The sequence below is a fragment of the Chelonia mydas genome, chromosome 1 (genome assembly GCF_015237465.2).
Source record: "Chelonia mydas isolate rCheMyd1 chromosome 1, rCheMyd1.pri.v2, whole genome shotgun sequence".
In the NCBI taxonomy this organism is placed as follows: domain Eukaryota; kingdom Metazoa; phylum Chordata; order Testudines; family Cheloniidae; genus Chelonia; species Chelonia mydas.
Window position 1 is genome coordinate 208546466 of NC_057849.1, and position 17992 is coordinate 208564457.

General features: G+C 51.9%; 1 protein-coding gene and 1 long non-coding RNA gene across 5 annotated transcripts in view; both read right to left on the reverse strand.

Annotated features, from left to right (window-relative positions):
* Positions 1 to 13329, reverse strand: part of LOC102932912 (ephrin type-B receptor 5) — a 133359-nt gene extending 120030 nt beyond the window's left edge. For all 4 annotated transcript variants that reach the window (XR_006290479.1, XM_027830758.3, XM_043545620.1 and 1 more), the window contains exon 1: positions 8645 to 13329. The gene's annotated coding sequence lies outside the window, so the exon portion shown is untranslated. The remainder of the gene's footprint in view (positions 1 to 8644) is intronic.
* A 967-nt stretch (positions 13330 to 14296) lies between these two features.
* Positions 14297 to 16601, reverse strand: LOC119565241. Its single transcript, XR_005223876.2, has 3 exons — positions 16407 to 16601; positions 15323 to 15391; positions 14297 to 14795 (listed from the first exon to the last, which is right to left on the reverse strand). It is a non-coding gene; the product is annotated as an uncharacterized LOC119565241 (long non-coding RNA).
* Between the last annotated feature and the right edge of the window lie 1391 nt (positions 16602 to 17992).

A 17992-nucleotide genomic window follows, 5' to 3' on the forward strand; every position in this document is an offset into this window, starting at 1 on the left:
TGGTCTCCTCACCCCCTGCGTTTACCTAGAGTGGCTCCGGCCCGGCACACACCAGAGGCAGGGCAGGCTCCCTGCCTGCCTGCCTGCCTTGCCCACGCGCCACTCCAGGAAGCGGCCGGGACCGGGGCGGGGGGGAGAGGAGGCCCAGGGGTCTCCTCCAGGTACCTCCCCTGAAGCTTCCATTGGCCGCGGTTCCCCATTCCCGGCCAATGGGAGCTGCGGGCGGCGGTACCTGAAGGCGCAGCCAGGGCAACACACAGACCCCTGTGCCCCCCCTCCCCAAGGTTCCGGCTGCTTCCCGGAGCAGAGCGGGGACATGGCAGGCAGGGAGCCTGCCTGCCTGCCCCGGTGTGCGCCGGTCCAGAGCCCACCCCCCGAACCCGTCCTGCAGCCAAACCCCCTGCCGCACCCCAAACCCCTCCTGCACCCCAACTCCCTGCCCTGAGCCCCCTGCCACACTCTGCACCCCTCCTGCACCCCAACCCCCACTGCACCCCAAACCCCTCCTGCACCCCAAACCCCTGCCCTGAGCCCCCTGCCACACCCCAAACCCCTCCTGGGAATGGGAGCAGGGAAGGGGTGGGAAGAGGCGGGGCCTCATGGAAAGGGTGGAGTGGGGCGGGGCCGAGGCGGGGGGGGGGGGGGGGCAGGGTGCCAGTGATGCAGCCCTCGGGCCAATGTACTAATCCTCATGTGGCCCTCGTGGTCATTTGAGTTTGAGACCCCTGGTCAAGCGGGACTGTGTCAAAAGCCTTACTAAAATCAAGATATTTCACATCTATTTCTTCCCCCCATACACTAGGCCAGTGGTTCTCAAATTTTTTATTTTCGCAAACCACTTGAAAATTTCTGAGGGTCTCAGCAGACCACTTAATGATCTTTCCAAATGTTAATTGTACAGGTAGCTAACTATTGTAAAGCGCTTTGGATAAAAGCACTATATAAAAAAACCTTAACAATAATTAATGTTTTTTTGTTCTAGAAATAAAAGCACACAACTCATATTTTAATATCATTAGTCTTACCTTTCTAATGCGATGGATGTACCCTCTCTCCCCCGCCACAGCAGCCCCCAAGCTGGGGCTGAGAAGGGGGGGCGGGGTCTCTCCCTCTCTCCCCCACCGCAGCAGCCCCCGAGCTCGGCTGGGAAGCAGGGGGGGTCTCTCCCCCACCACAGTAGCTACAGAGAAGAGGCTGGGAAGAAGGGGCATCTCTCCCTGGCAGCCGCAGCCCTGGAGCTGGGGAAAGTCACCTCTTTCTCTGGCCATCCCAGCCCTAGATGTCCCAAATTCCCCCCACCCCCTCTTCTCACCCCACTGCCCCTCCCACCTATTCCCCCCAAGGCCACTACCTCACCTTACAGGTGCATCTTCTCCAGGGTCCAGGCACTTAATTGAAGCCAAGCCTGCGCGGCTCCACTAATTAGGTAGGGGGCCCTTCATTCTCTCGTGTTTGGCCGCCCAGGCGTGCATCTTAGAGAGAACTATCTGCGGACCACCTGAATGGAGTTCGTGGACTACTAGCGGTCCACGGACCACAGTGTGAGAACCTCTGCACTAGGCCAATAACCCTGTCAGAGAAGGAAATTAGGCTGGTTTGGCATGATTTGTTCTTGACAAATCCACCCTGGCTATTCCTTATAACCCTATTATCATCTAAGTCAGGGGTGGGCAAACTTTTTGGCCCAAGGGCCACATCGGGGTTGCGGAACGGTATGGAGGGCGGGGTAGGGAAGGCTGTGCCTCCCCAAACAGCCTGGCCCCCGCCCCCTCACACTTCCTTCCCCCTGACTGCCCCCCTCAGACCCCTGACCCATCCAACCCCCCCTGCTCCTTGTCCCCTGCCTGCCCCAACCTGGGACCCCCAGCCCCTAACCATCCGCCCAGGACCCCACCCCCTATCCAACCCCTCTGCTCCCTGTCCCGTGACTGCCCCACCCCCTATCCACACCCCCGCCCCCTGACAGGGCTCTCGGGACCCCCGACCCATTCAAACACCCCCCACTTCTTGTCCCCTGACCATCCCCCTTCCAGGACCCCCATCCCTAACTGCCCCACCAGGAACCCCCCCATCCAACCCCCCGCTCCCTGTCCCCCCCCACCGGGACCTCCCAACCCCCTGGGACCCCACCCCCATCTAACCCTCCCTGCTCCCTGTTTCCTGACCGCCCCCCTCCCCGAACCTCTGCCCCATCCAACAGCCCCCTGTCCCCTGACTGCCCCCCAGGACCTCCTGCCCCTTATCCAACCCCACCCCACCCCACCCCCCGCCCCCTTACCAGGCCGCTCAGAGCAGCAGGACAGGCTTTTTGGAGAGCCTGGGAGGTGGGCGGGTGCAAGCTGCGCTGCCCGCACGGTGGCACCACTACAGGGGAAGGGCCAGGGGCTAGACTCTCCGGCCGGGAGCTCAGGGGCCGGGCAGGATGGTCCCATGGGCCTGATGTGGACCGCAGGCCATAGTTTGCCCACCTCTGATCTAGGTGTTTACAAATTAATTGTTTAATAATTTCTTCCATTTCTTGTCAGGTATTCAAGTTAGGCTGACTAGTCTATAATTCTCCAAGTCCTCTTTGTTCACCTTTTTTAAAATAGGTATTATGTTTGTCCTTGTACAGTTCTCTGGGACCTCACCCTTCCACCATGAATTCTCAAAGATAATTGCTAATGATTGAGATTGCTTCGGCTAATTCTATAAATGCCCAAGGATGAATTTCATCAGGCCCTGCCAACTTGAATACATCTAACTTATCTAAATATTCTTTAACCTGTTCTTTCCCTATTTTGGTTTGCACTGCTTCTTCCTTGTTGTTAAAATTAATTGTGTTGAGTATCTGGTCACTATTAACTTTTTTATTGAAGACTGAAGCAAAATAAGCATTAAACACTTCAGCCTTCTTGATGTCATCAGTTATTAGCTCTCCTTCCCTGCTAAGAAGACATAAACTTTCTTTTGCTCCTAATGTCTTTAAAGAACCTCTTCTTATTGCCTTTTATGTCCTCTGCTAGGTGTAACTCATATTTTGCCTTAGCCTTTCTGATTTTGTCTCTACATGCTTGTGCTATTCTTTTGTACTCCTCCTTAGCAATTACTCCATGTTTCCACAGGTTATGTCTGTTTGAACACACAGGTCTGGGCAGGTTGGAATTTTCAGCCCATTGTAAACCCACCACTTAACCGTCAGTGTTCCATGTACAAGCACATGGCTTTCAGAGAGTGCACTGTTTCCAGAATATCAGGCATCTTCCCCTTCTCCCTGGCCAACCCTCTTATTCTCCCCCCTGAGCTGTGCGTGTCTGAATGAGTAATCATTAGATCACAGTCACATCCAATCCCAATTTCCTTTGCAGTCGAGCTTTGAGCTCAGAATGCACCGAAGCCTAGAACCCTGGAAGTTTGAAACTGGTGATTCTAAGAGGTTGGATACCAAGCTGCTATTTGTTTCAGGAGCTGGTCTCCAAGCATAAGCGCCAATTCCATGGGTGCTCTGGGGCTGGAGCTCCCACAGGAAAAAAATGTTGAGTGCTGAGCACCCACCAGCAGCCCCCACATCAGCTCCTCCCCCTCCCCCAGTGCCACCCACCTTCCAGCATCCCTGCTGATCAGCCCCTCCCCCCCGCCTACTGTGGATCAGCTGTTCCACAGCATGCAGGAGGTGCTGAGGGGGAGGAGCAAGGGTGGGCCACACTCAGGGAGGGGGAGGAATGGGGCAGGAAGAGGCGGGGGGCAGGAAGGGGCAGGGATGAAGTGGGAGTGGGACCTGGGACAAAGCTGGGGGTTGTGCAACCCCCGGTACATTAGAAAGTTGACGCCTCTGTCTTCAAGCACCTCTCAGGTGGTGTATACCTGGGAAAGAGAGGAGTCTTTTCCCCAGGTCCCCAAGTGGCTCCCAGCTGACTTCATAGAGGCATAGGTGCATTTCCTGCAAACACAGCACCAATGCCTCCATTAAGTGCATGCTTCTTTAAGAGCAGATGTAGTAAGAGTGTATTTAAAAGAGTACACAATTTGTGAAGGCACAGGAACATTGGTTGTAAGCACTGTATGTGTGCTGCTGGGAAGACAGCACCGGTGCATTTTTTAAAAAAAAATTATAAACATATAGTGCATTTCAACTCTGAAAAGTGATATTGTGCAAATGGCCTCTGACTCAGCAGACCTGCTCCTTATGCATATTCAGAGCCAGAGAGGCTGATTTTAGTGATTAAAATGAGATTTTCCTGTTTTTTACTTCTATTCACCCTACAGAGAGAGGGTGCTGGACTTCTGTGGATAAGGCACAAGAAAAGATGATGTGCTTACTAAGCTCTAAAAAGTTACACCTGTGCACAGTCACTGAAGGTCACGAGATTGCACAGGTGTTAATGAGAGCAAATATGAAGGCATTGGGGTGACACAGATGTAAGTGTGCAAAAGTTCTGTTAGTAGTAATGAGGTGAGAGTTGGAAAAAGCCCGGCTTGACTTTCAGACATGAGCTGAGTTTGTGGGACTGGCAGTTAGCAAACCAATCTTTAAAATACGTGATTGCTGTAAGATGATACAAAGCTTTCTGACAAAACAGAGCAAGAGGATTTTCTTTTTTATAATGGTAAGATACAATAGTATTAGACATTTATAGTCTAGTAGTAATATAGTAATAGTAATAGACATTTAAGCAGCAGGAGAAGGAAAAAAGAGAGAAAGATGGGGTGAGTGGCAAGGAAAAGATAAATAAGAACAAAATACAGAGGTTAAATTCATCAACTCCCTCCTAGGTTTTCTTTTAGGTGAGCTTTCCACTTCGCACATTTTTTTTGTTTGTTTTTCTGTAAAATCTGTTTACATGTAAGCTGAGCCCATTTGTTCTGGAATTGCTGATGGATGATAAACATGGAGCCCCATGATGCCATTTCTACACAAGCTTTGCAAAGCAGAATTGCATTGTAAGGCAACAGCTAAAAATCACAAAAAGACAAGCAATGAAACAAGTTAAGGTTCCCTCAAGCAACATTAACTTTGCAACACTGATTATATGTAATATATTTTATTTCTGTTTCTTCTGCATGTGTTTGTTATTGTTTGTGTTAAATATACATTATAAAATATGCACATGGCCAAGCTATTTGTGCTGGGGGAACTTTAAAATCAGTCAGGAGAAGCAAAAGTTAACTCCACCACCATAACTGTCATTAATAGTGTTTTTGTTCTGAAACAATAAAAGGGCAGGGAGGGGTGTTATGGGTGCATTCCCCTGCTCTCCCAAGGGGTTGGAGAGGGAAAATGTTGGAGTGCGCATATAGAGGGGATGCATGTCTCAACAGGAGCAGATGGAAGCATGCATGATGAAGATGAGCATCTCAGGGGAGAAGACATGTAGAGGGGCAGAAGATGCACCTGCAAGAGTCAGTCACATTGCTCGGAGAAGGGGAAGAGGCGTGTGTCTTGGGGGGAGGGGAACATACATGATGGGCATAAGGAAGATGAGCATTCATGGGTTGAGGGAGCAGCAGCGTCAGGTTTACAATGGCTTCATGGAGCTGGGCCCATGCTGAGGGGCCCTGGCCTACTCAACTTGCACTGCGCCCCAAGACCCTGCTGGCTCCCCCCGCCCACCACTTGCTCCTCCTGGCCTGCCCGCTGGCTGGCCGAGGGCTCCTCTCCACCCCCTGGCCCCACCCCCTGCTCCTCTCAGCCCCCTGGCCCGATCCCAGTGCACCTCTGGCTGTGGGCTCTCTGCTTCCCACCACCTGTGGGGCCCCACCTGTCTCCCTGAAGCTGAGCGCCTGGGACTGGTGCAGAAGCCTGGTCAGCCTCAGCCAGGTAGGGGGAGACAGTGCAGAGAGCTTGGCTGGGCAAGTGCATCTTGAGGGACCCTGGCCAGAACAGGCCCTGGCCTGGCTGATCGCGCCACTCCCGAGGGGCTGGAGCGATTCCTGGCTCTGGGACCAGCCCTGGCTGTGCTGCCGGCTCAGCCCGGCAGACACAGTTGCCTCCCAGCAGGGCCACTGAGTGCGGCCAGGAGGCAGGGCTTAGGGGAGTGGATCTGTGGGGAGTATGGGGGGGTGCTGGGCTGTGAAGGGGTGGGGATGATCGGTGTGTGTTGGGGCACTAGGGAGGGTTCTGTAGGGGGTGCTGGGCAGTTGTGGTGGGGCTGTGGGCAGGGGTGGTGTTGCGCAGGACACTGTGCATTTGTGGAAGGGTCTGCAGGGAGAGCTGGGCATAGTGGGTCCAGGGGGGCTCTGGCTAAAGGGAGTTGGGGGGGTGTTGGGCAGGAGAGGCTGTGTGGTGTGGCATGGGCCTGCCCCCGAGGGCAAGGGGCATGCTGGCAGCACACAGCCGGGCAGGCCACTGTGCGTCTGGCAACTAAATAGTGCCCTCACATTGGGCGGAGCAGGGCCGCCCCTGCCATGCCATGCCCCATTGCCTCTGGCTGGACCCTCGCTCTGGGGACTGACCTCCCCATCGCCATGCTCCATTGCTTCCATGGGGGCCCACAAATATGTTTGGCGCCAGGCCCACAAAAGGTTAATCCAGCCCTGGGGAGCAGGTATCTTTGTTATGGGCATATACAGCAGCTTGCGGGACAGTGACACACACTGAGGGTGAGCATGTGTCTCTTTGAGGTCACCAACTGCCTTTCCCCCAAAACATTTACACCTTATCATCAGCATGTGTTCAAGTAAAAGGCAGGGAGGTGAAGACTGTAGCAGGCTTGGGAGAAAGGAGAGAAATGATCCCCCCTTGCCAAATACAGCCTCCAGCAGCTCAAGCTGTTCTCGCTAAAATAACAGTTTGGAAGAGCTGAGGAGCTCAGCATACAGCAGGGAAACTACTGTCCCTTTCTCCGGGCTTGTCTACACTACAGCAGCACAGCTGAGGTGCTGCAGCTGTGCCACTGTAGGGCCACAGCAACAGAAGGAGTTTTTCCATCACTGTAGTTAATCCACCCCCTCGGGAGGTGGTATCTAGGTTGAGGGAAAAATTCTTCCATCAACTTAGCAGGTCTATACTGGGGCTTAAATTGGCTTAACTACATCTCTCAGTGGTGTGAATTTTTCACTCCACTAGTGAACAACTAGTTCAACCTATATTTTAGGTGCAGACCAGGCCTACATTGCTCCAGCACTCAGAGCAAAGAGGCAACAGCCCCTCTTGGTAAGGCTCCACTGCTCAGAGTAAGGAGACGATATTTTACCCAGTATTAAGGCACCTCACACACCTACAGTCCTGGGCACCCCATTGCCAGAAAGATGGTGACAAACTGGAAGGAATTCAGAGAACAGTAAGCAAAATGATTACGGAGCTGGAGAGAGGGATTGATTTGTGAGGAGAGATTAACAAATCTAACCCGGCTAAAGGAGTATGGGTGGTGGGGGAACGGGGACAGGGATATAACTGCTTGCAGGTATCTGAGGGCTGCCAACACACAGAGGAATTGTTTAGGGAGATGCAAGGGGTTGAAACTATGGGATGAATTTTAAGCCAGGGTTATTTTCAGGCGGGAGCTCAGGAAACATGTAAGAGCAAAGATTGAGTAGACTGTGGAATAGTTTCCCCAAGGGAAGCCTCAGCAGGAGAACAGATAGGAGGGTACAATCCTGCAGTGGCAGTGGGGGAGGGGGAGGAGAGGGAGATGGATAAGCTATGTTCTAACAGAGCTTTCCAGGTCAAGTTTCTAGGATTCTGATAAGGACCCCACTACAGTAGGAGGGAGGGAGCGCCCCCTTTCTTCCCAGCTGAGGTGGCAACCCTGCTTGGATACGGGGAGAAGAGGCAGTGCCAGGCTAAGCAGCAGCAGGAGACATGGCTGGAGGCAACTCCCCCATCAGCACTGCCTTCTGCTTTAGTAATCCAGTTTGCTATTTGCATTTGGTCTCTCCCTCCCCACCCCCAGCAGAATAATTAAGGAGTAATAGGGCTATTGAGGGATTCCCCTCTTGGGGCACTCTTTCCCTCACTATCTTTCATCTTCTGTCCACGTAGCTGGGGGAGAGGGCAAGAGATCTCCTCAACCAAGGGACAGGAGTATAGGAGGTGAGACTTTGAATGAAGTTAGATCATTTCACTGGGACCATAGAGTAAATGTTAGGTTAACTGTCACAACCCACACATTCACACAGATTTTGTCAGTTGAGTATATTAATTTCCACCATCCCCAGGAAGTAGGTTAATTTTAACCCCTACCCTGCCCCTCCTTCCCCCACAAACACATATATACCCTGCATGCCCCACTGCAGGCACATTAAACAACCTACATGCAAGGGCCAAAGGCATTCCTAGTGTAATTCCATCAACTTCAGCAGAGTTACACCAAGGGTAAACCTACTCCACACATTTCTCCGTTTCAGGAAAAGAAAAGGCATCATTTAGCAGATGCTCTTGAAAGAGCTACAGAGAGGAAAAATAGCCAGAAACAAGCAAACTGAAAGCCATGCATGTGGGAGAAATATCTGCTTGTGCTTGTAATATCCATGAGCCCAGCTGTGCAGTAGCAAAACCATGACCTGATTTCATACCGCTCATCTCTCCCCTCTCTGCTTGCATATAGCATCTGACAGAAGAAGGAAGTCTGGACACCCGCTTCCAGCCCCACTAACACAGGTTTTTAAACAGCACAAACCCCCTTTCCCATAAAAAAGGAGTTGGAATGTCACTCAGAAAAAGTACCTGGTTTGTTTCTCTTTCTCCCCTAGGATCTCACAACAGAGAACTGAGGATGTCCTGGATGATGGCTCCCTCTCAGATCTCTTCTGATGGGATCACAACGTCTTTACTCTGTGATCTCTCTCTCTCCTGTGTTCTCCCTTCTCCTGCTGGTATACGGTGATACCTCTTTCTCCCTCTCTCTTTCTCTGCAGTCTATTCTGCAGGGATCCTAATAATATTCCTCTTTACTTTGATCTTTCTAGGGTCATTCAGGAAGCTTTCTCAGGGATCTTTTCTGCTAGAATTATGCCAATCTCATAGCATCAGAAAAGTTAAAACACAAAGAATGTAGGTCTCATCTAGTCCATCTCCTTGGGGCCAGTGCAGGATTGTTACTTACTGTACATTGACTAGTGCTTTGTCTTCTCAGGCTTGTTGATCGCTTTCTGCCTGCCTCTCTCTGTTACTGGGATTGATTTTTTCATAGGATCTCTTGCTTGGGAGACTCCTCTCATGGGGGTCTCTTTCTTGCTAGGCTCTCACTCCCTCTTGCTGGGACCTTTCTCCCGATCTCTTTCTTCTTCTAATCTCTTCTTGGAATTTCCCTCGTGCTGGGATCTCTCTCGCTCTACCACTTACTACGATCTCTCGCTCTCCCTTGATTTGGGATCTCTTTCTCTCCCTTGTTCTGGCTCTTCCCCAGGGTGGGATCTCTCGCTCTCCCTTGCTCGGATTTCTCCCAGTATCACTCTCCCTTGAGCTGCCTGTCTCCCTTCAGCCCCCTGCTCCTCCTCTCCCCCTGCAGAGGCCCGGCTCAGCTCCCGAGGTTCAGTGCAATGCGCAGGGAGCTCTGTATGGCTGCAGGACCCCCCCCGCCCCGGAGCAGCAGCTCCCGCTACTGCTGCAGCCGCTGCTTCCCCCGCCAGATCCCCAATCCCAGCCGCCGCGGCTCCTTCCCTCTCCACTCCACCGGCAGCATTTCCCGAGCTGCCGGAGGCGGGGCTCCGCGCGGGGGCCAGTCCCCCACTCAGACTCCCTTGTCCCTGCGGCTCCGCTCTGCCTGTGGGGTGGGGCGGGGGCGGAGCTCTACGCTGGGGCCGTCTCCTTTCTACTCACGCTCCGCCCAGCGCCTCCAGAGCAGGCTGGGGTCCCCTCGTCCTTCCAGTGCGCGGGACTCAGCGCTCCGGGCTGGGGCTCCCCTCTGCCTGGGGGGTGGAGTCAGAGCTGCTGCAGGCTGGGTCCTGCCGCACAGCTCCGCCCTGGTCATCGCTCTCGCGTGTCACCGAGGCCTAGGTGCTCCCGTGAGCTGGGCGCCGAGAAGTGCTGCAGCTCACTGCAAAACCTCCACCCAGTTCGGTGCCCCAGCCCTGCCCAGAAACGCCCAGAGGGAGCCCAGCTCCCAGCGCAAGCGAGGTCCCCCACGGGACACTGTCCCCTCCCCTGACAGGGGCTAGTCCGCAGAGGTGTGGGATCAAGAGTGGGGCGGAGCTCAAGAGCTGCACATGCTGCTCCGGCAAAGCAAAGCAGGTTGTTCAGAAAAGTGACAGCAGTGACCCACAGCTCCCCGCAGAATTTGCACTGGGGGGAGAGAGAGAAGAAATTTCCAGCCCCTTGGGCTCTACACCATGGCCACACGGAACTTTGTGATGCCTGTTGTGGGTACCAGGAAAATGGAAGACACAGCGCAAGGCACTCCCCTTAGCCAGGGACTGTGCCAGCAAACCCAGGGCACAACTGAGTACTTGGGACAACAAATGGAAAAACAGGGACAGTGAAGGTCTTTGGCAAAAATCAAGAAGCCAAAAGGGGACAGCACCCACTGCTCCTCAAGGTTTCTAAGGAGCCAGTGAACATTGCAGGGAACAAAAATGGGCCCCACACCTATTGCGTTCCTGGGGGAAAGGGTGGGCCCAAGCCAGGCTACATCTAAAGATCCCTCCCCCAGCCAAAGAGGAGGAGCAACTGAACCCACTGCTCAAGTATAGTAAATTTGGGGGACAACAAATGAAAAGAACAGGGATGGTAGTGAGCATCATGGGTTCAAAAGCAAGGAGCCCCAGACAGCACCCACTGCTCCTCGAAGGCACCCAGGGAGCCAGAGGAGATGACCTAGATGAACTCTGCCTGGAGATGTGACTTCAAGAAGGAGCAGAAATAGGCCTCACAGTTGCAGAGCAACCCTTCAACCCCATCCAACTTCCTCCTTCTGACATGATGGATGGCCATCATGGCCAGTGCCAGGAAGAGGTTGTTGAGGAGATCCTGCAACTTTGTGAGGCCACAGATGGAGCGTGAGGATCAGGAAGTGCAAGAAAAGTGCAGCCAGAACTTCTATAAGAGCTTCTGTAGGAGCTGGAATCGGGCCTGCAACCTGATGCAACCTATATAGATGTGTGCCAGGATCTCCCTCTTGCTGCAGAAAGGACAGGTGTCTGGGGAGTTTGTAAACTGTGCCAGGTAGATACCTGTCCTTATGGCTTCATGAAGGAGCCACCAGCTAATATCACCTGTGAACCATGGGACCAGAGTGTAATACAGACTGGCCCAATGGGGCTCTTCACCCTCATTAAGTGGCAACAGGTCCCACCACGTGGTGTTGGGGTGTGGCACAAGGGTGAGGAACTGGATGGTATGAAGCATGAGCACATACAGATGGTTCCTGGGTGCTGTTCAGAGGCAGACAAGCTGGATGGCATTCAGCCGACTTAATTTGCACATCGGGGCAGCCAGGGAGGCTCGCGGGGCAGAGACCAGATGACGAGTTCCAGAGGCTGGAGCACCCACAGGAAAAAAATGGTGGATGCTTAGCACCCACTGGCAGCCCCCCATCAGAACCTTCCCCTTCCCCCAGCGCCTCCTGCCCGCTAGCGGGCCCTGCAAATCAGCACTTCCCCCACCCTCCCAGCGTCTCCCGCCTGCCATAAAAGCTGTTTTGTGGCATCAGGAGGCACAGGGGAGGTGAAGGGGGAGAAGTGAGGGCGCAGCGTGCCAGGGGAAGGGGGCAGAACTGGGCATGGAAGAGGCGGGGCAGAGCGGGAGTGGGAAGAAGCAGGTCGGGGGTGGGGCACTGGGGAAAGGGGTGGAGTGGGGGCAGGGCCAGGGTGAGCACCCCCTGGCAGATTAGAAACTGGGCCTATGTTAGTGGAAAGGGGTAGAACTTGGAGGTGCCTCCTCCTAAAGCCCAGGTGCCAGCTATTGAAGGGGAATCTTCCTTTGCTGCTAGCAGTGTAAGGCCTATGACACACAGTTAAGCAGTTATGATTCCCTCCAGAACAAGGCACTGATATAAACATACACACACTCAGCCAGCCCACCACAATACATATGATTCAGTGGCTATTTAAAAAAGGGGCCATCTGCAGACATGGCCACAGATCTGACTGTAAGGTACTCTAAAAAGTTTTCTGCACTTTTCCACACACAGTGGCCCTTCCTGCAGATTGTGCTGTAAGTGTAGCAGTGCACAGTTGTCTACACCTTTCCCAAAAGCATAGCCGGTTTCTTAATCCCCTCAGTGGGATCCCCTTAATCCCCACAGCCCCTGATTACTACAAGCCTTTTCCCCACTCCTTATGACTAGATGGATACATATTAATTAGGGTCCTAATCCTGAGAGATGCTGAGCACCTGCTGAGTTCTTGCAGCTGCTATTAACTTCAGTGGAAGTTTTAGGTACTCAGCCCTTCTTAGCACCAGGCCCTTACTCAGCTCAGTTCTGTAGTAAATTTTTTCACGTCTTTCCCTTTTCTGCCCCTTTTAACTACAAAGGGGAGCATCTGGCCCATAGAGAGGAGCAGCAAGACTCTACCACTCCATTGTGGGTGGAGAAGAGAAGAAGTAGCTGCTTTGTTGGATGGGTATGGGAATACTTTCTCCCTGCTGAGCTAATGGAACAGTCCCCCTCCCAGCTCTGTCCTCCTCCTCCTCCTCCTCCTCCAGTGAAAGCCAAGGCTGAAAGAGGGGCTGCTCTGAATGAAGAAGTTTGGGCAAAGTTCCTGTGTCACAGACACATACACGCATATGCAACATCCAGACCTGCTGTTTCAAATCTCTCTTGCTGGTGGAGACTCCCTTAGTTGGGATTTATTTCAAGGCGGTGTTTAAATTCTCTCCCTCCACTGGATTCTGCTGTGAGTGCAGTTCAAGGGGGCTTTTAAAATATTTTCCACCTTCTGAAATCTCCCCTCTCCCCCAAGTCAGACTGTCACATCTCAAGGCACAGCCCTGACATGCACATGGAGTGTTGCACCCATTCACAGCCATGACACAGAAACAAACGTATCTGACAGAAACAAATACACTCAGTCTCAATCCTGCTTACAATGAGGTCAGTGGCAAAGGTCTTACATGTAACAGAAGGATCAGGCCCTATGTATTTGTATGTAACATGCACAATGAAACAGATACACCAATTTACATATACACATTCATACTATAGACACACAGACTCACACGTAGTAGAGAGACACACAAATATGTACAGAGACACACAGACATCCTAATACATAAAACAAAAGAAAAAGGTGTGTTCTGAAAACAAAAGACTGAATAGCAAAGCATAATCCATTTTATAAATCCCCTCTCTGTGTGGAACATGTTGGGTCCTGAAGAGAAAAGAGCTGGAATGTGCAGGGCAGACCACACAAACCAGAGAGACAAAACCACCCATGAGAGAGAAGCAAAGGAGGCCAGGAAGGGAGGGGTGAGTCAGACAAGGGGAATGGAGCTTCATAAGAGAAAGGGGAGGTGTGTTGGGAGAGGGAGACAGAGAGAACAAGACACACACAGAGAAAGAGAGAGAGAAAGAATGAGAGAGAGAGAGAGAGAGAGAACAAGTCTGAAAAAAAGAATGTGGGTGTAGAGGTAGAAGAGGGGGGCAGGTAGGAAGCCAATGAATGGGGTGGGAGGTAGGGGAAAGAATAGGAAGGGAACTATTTGTTACACACTGGGGGCCATATTTAGCCATCAGTCTCAAAGCAGAATTCCTAATTGATTTCAGTGGGGAGTTCTGCTTCAAAATCGTAGACTCATAGAAGATTAGGGTTGGAAGAGACCACAGGAGGTCATCTAGTCCAACCCCCTGCTCAAAGCAGGACCAACCCCAACTAAATCATCCCAGCCAGGGCTTTGTTAAGCCGGGCCTTAAAAATCTCTAAGGATGGAGATTCCACCACCTCCCTAGGTAACGCATTCCAGTGCTTCACCACCTTTCAGAACATGGCTCCAGAAATCTAAATTAGCACATTTTCCTGATCCAGTTCTGAGAAAAATCCCACAAAAGCAGGTAAACAGCTGTGAGTCAGCAACACTGGTTATCACATATTTCTAGTGTATTTCAAATATTTTGGCCTTGATTTTTGCCATTGATTATACTCATGGGATTAGTTAGGCTATATCTACACTACAGACCTTATAGCAGCACAGCTGTACCGCTGCATCCACACCACTGTAAGGTCTCCTGTGTAGCCGCTCTATGCCAAAGAGAGAGAGATCTCCCACCAGCATAATGAAACCATCCCCAAGGAGCAGCAGTAGCTACATCAGCAGGAGAGCATCTTTCACTGACTCAGCACTGTCCACACCGGCACTTTTGTCAGTGAAACTTATGTCGGTCAGGGTGTGTGTTTTTTTCACACCCTGACTGGCAAAAGTTTTGTTGACAAAAGTGCTAGAGTAGACAAAGCCTTCTTTTTCTCTCTGATACATAAGGGAGATCCCTGGCACAGAGAGTGGAGTCCTGGGGAGGATGAAAACCATTGAAGATCACAGATGAGATCTTGGGAAGGCGGTAGGTATCCAGAAGAAGTGAGAGGATGAAAAGGTGAATACAAAGCCAGTGATGGTGCTGGAGGATGAAATGGTCCTGCTTCCCAGAGAGGCACTGTGCAGTTTGCCTGCAGCATTCTACACTGGCCAGTCGGCATCTGTAGCTGGTGGCACTCAATACTGTCCAGTTATGTGCTTTGCTTTTCTAATCGCACTCTGAATTGCAAGATTTTCCACCAGCAATGAGGCTTCTTCTGGGCTTTAGCCAAACCCTGTGGGGAAGGGGATGTTCCTGCTTCAGCACTGCTGCGGACCGACTCACCTCCTTGTTCTCTCTCAGCACTCATTAACTTCTTCTCGGAGTGCCAGGGTTGCTGTTGTGTCTTTTGCCACATGGGTCTCCAACCTGCAGGGAACAAATACAAACCAGACAGGGAAAAATCAGCACCCAGCAAAGAGGCATGTGTCTATCTTTATTATTGCTATTTATAATGTGTACCATGCCCAAACTTGTGTGGGGATAGCCCTAGGGTTAGCTAGACAGGTCCCTGCCCATAGGAGCTTGAAGTCCATCTATCTTATATAGCTATCCACTTTCCATCAGTCTGCCTATCTGTTTTATTCAGTCCTATTGTTCCATCTATCTATTGGTCAAACTATATAGTCAAGGCATTTATAATACACTCAGCATCACAGTATTCCAGCCCCACTTCTCACATAAGTAATGCCCAGGAGGAATACCAGTCATTTAAGGTCTGGACCAGGATTTGAGGAAGACCCAAGCAGAGAGGCTGCCGCCTGTAGAATCCATGCCGGGTTTTACAGCAGGCCTGGTTCCATGCTGGGACGGGGCATTTTTGGAAGTATTCAGTCAATTCCGTGCAGACCTTCAGCCCGGCTGGGCGTGTTCAATAACAGCTGCTGGCTCTTTACCTGAATGCCCAGACGTAGTGGATTAATTCAAAGCTCCCAGGAACATGAGACACCACAGGGATGCTGCAGCTGCAGAGGGAAAAGAGGGAATAGCTCCTGTGAGTCCTACAGATCTGGCTCCCTAGCTCAGCTCAGGAACAGAAGAAACATGCAGCCCTGAGAAGTGGAGAGATGAATGTGTGTCCTATACAGAGTAAATCCTTAGAAACTTGACGATACATTTATCCATTTGGTCCCCTCCCCCAAGTGCCTAAGCCCCCTCCTTGTTACTTAACCCTCCTAAATTCCTCAAGATCCCCAAATTCCCTCTCAGTAGCTCAACCACCTGCAAGCCCCCTTTGCCCCCACCTCCTCCCTGTTGATGAACACATCTACATCTCCAAAATTTCCCCAACCCAGCCTCCCCCTCCCAGCTATCAAACTGTCCAGTCCTCCCTCCAAATGAACTTACCCTCCTAATGTCTATGACATATGGAATCCCCTCTAACAAACAGCCTCTCTCCCCGCATCATTTGCTGAACCTCCCCCTTAAAATGGCCTGCCTCCAAACACTCCTCATGGCAAATTAAATATGGCGATCCAATCCCACCTGCCAAATCCCCTCAAGTGCCCAGAACGCCCTCCATCTGTCAGTCAGTCAGCCCTGTTATCCCTGACAAATACTCAGATCCCCATTCTAATTTCACTCACCTCCTGAGTGTTCTCTCCATGAAATTATGTTGCACTCCTAAGGATTACATATCTGGCACCTCTTGGTCCTGCTGGATCTCTGAACACCTGGAGCCACTAAAGCCAGGTCTATACTATGGACTTTTGCCGGCATAACTGTGTCAGTCAGGGGAGTGAGGAGGGGTGATACCCAATCGAGAGCTGTTTTAGGAAAGCTGCGTCTTTGCCGATATATCTTATTTTGCTTGGGGGGCTGGAATAAACTATGCTGGCAAAACAATCTAAGCTGTGTCCACACAAGGAGTCCTTTGCTGGTATAGTATACTGGTGTAGTTATACCAGCAAACAGCTACTAGGATGAAGCTGGCCTTAGACTCATGTAACCATTGCCAGCTACCCTGGTGCAGTCACTCACCTGAAGGGTGATTCCGGGCCACTGCTTCGTATTTCAAAGCGCTTCATTTTCGTTCACACACTAGTATATGAGCAAACAAGTCAGCAGTTGCCTGGAGGTGAGGAGAAGCCACTTTTCCCCAGCACCTGTGGATTTCCTCTACCACTTGTGAATAATTCTCAGAAAGGCCTGGAAACCACAGCTCCTCCTTGGAAGCTCTATAGGGAACAAGCACAATGTTTTTGGGGAGTTGAGGTGCATACATCTGAAGGGAATCACATGTGATGTCCCTCACTGCAGACAAGAGCTGGGACACTGTGGCAACGAATATGAAGGGATTCTTTATTAAGGCTACTGGACACACACAAATTCTATGGTTCTCTTTGGCTCTTAGGCTGACTAATGCAGCTTGTGCTGCCTAATCTCACAGCACAGGGTTTCCCTAACTAAGGATACATCTGCACTGCAATCAGAGCTCAATCGATTTAGTTTAACAAAGAGAAGGTTAAGGGGTGATTTGATCACAGTCTGTAAGAGCCTACATGGGGAATAAATATTAGTAATGGGCTCCTCAAGCAAACAGAGAAGGTATAACATGATCCAATGGCTGGAAGTTGAAGCTAGACAAATTCAGACTGGAAACAAGGCATACATTTTTAATGGTGAGACTAAGTAATCATTGGAACAATTTACCACGGGTCATGGATGGATTCTCCATCACTGACAATTTTTAAATCAAGATTGGATGTTTTTCTAAAAGATCTGCTCTAGTAATTATTTCGGGGACAGGTTAGCCGTGTTAGTCTGTATCAGCAAAAACAACGAGGAGTCTTTGTGGCACCTTAGAGACTAACAAATTTATTTGGGCATAAGCTTTCGTGGGCTACAACCCACTTCATCAGATGCATGGCGTGAAAAAGACAATAAACAGAATATATATTCTAGCACAGAGGTCGGCAACCTATGGCACGTGTGCCAAAGATGGCACGCAAGCCGATTTTTAATGGCACGCTGCTGCCTGCCGGGTCCCAGCTGCCGGCCCCGCTCAGCCCGCTGCCGAACCCAGGCCGGGACCCTGGCAGGTAGCAGCGTGCCATTAAAAATCCTGCCCGCCCTGGCCCTCTCTTCCCCCTCCCCCCGCCCCCGTGGGGGGCAGGGTGAAGAAGCTTGGTCCTGCTGGCTGCTGCTGCAGGGCAGACAAGGTTCCCCGTCCCCCGCCTCTTCCCCCACCGTGCTGGGTTCCTGCCCCTCCTCCTCTCCCTCCCTGCTGCCCATCAGCTGATGGCCCTTGCGAGGGAGGGGGAGAATCGGAGCTGCAGCGCGCTCGCTGCTCTGGGGAGGAGGCGGAGACGGAGTCTTGGGGACGGGGGAGTGGAATCAGGGCATATCCCCTCCAGCCCCCTGCCATGAGCTGCTCTGGGCAGGGGGCTGGGGGTGTGGGCTAGGGTCGTGGGGGTGCTCCCAGCCCCCTGCCCTGACCCCTGCACCCCCCATGACCCCAGCCCTGACTCCAGCCCCCCCACACAAACCCAGCCCCCCCACATCCCATGCCCTGACTCCTGCACCCCCTCACATTCCCCCAACCCCCTGCCCTGACTCCTGCACCC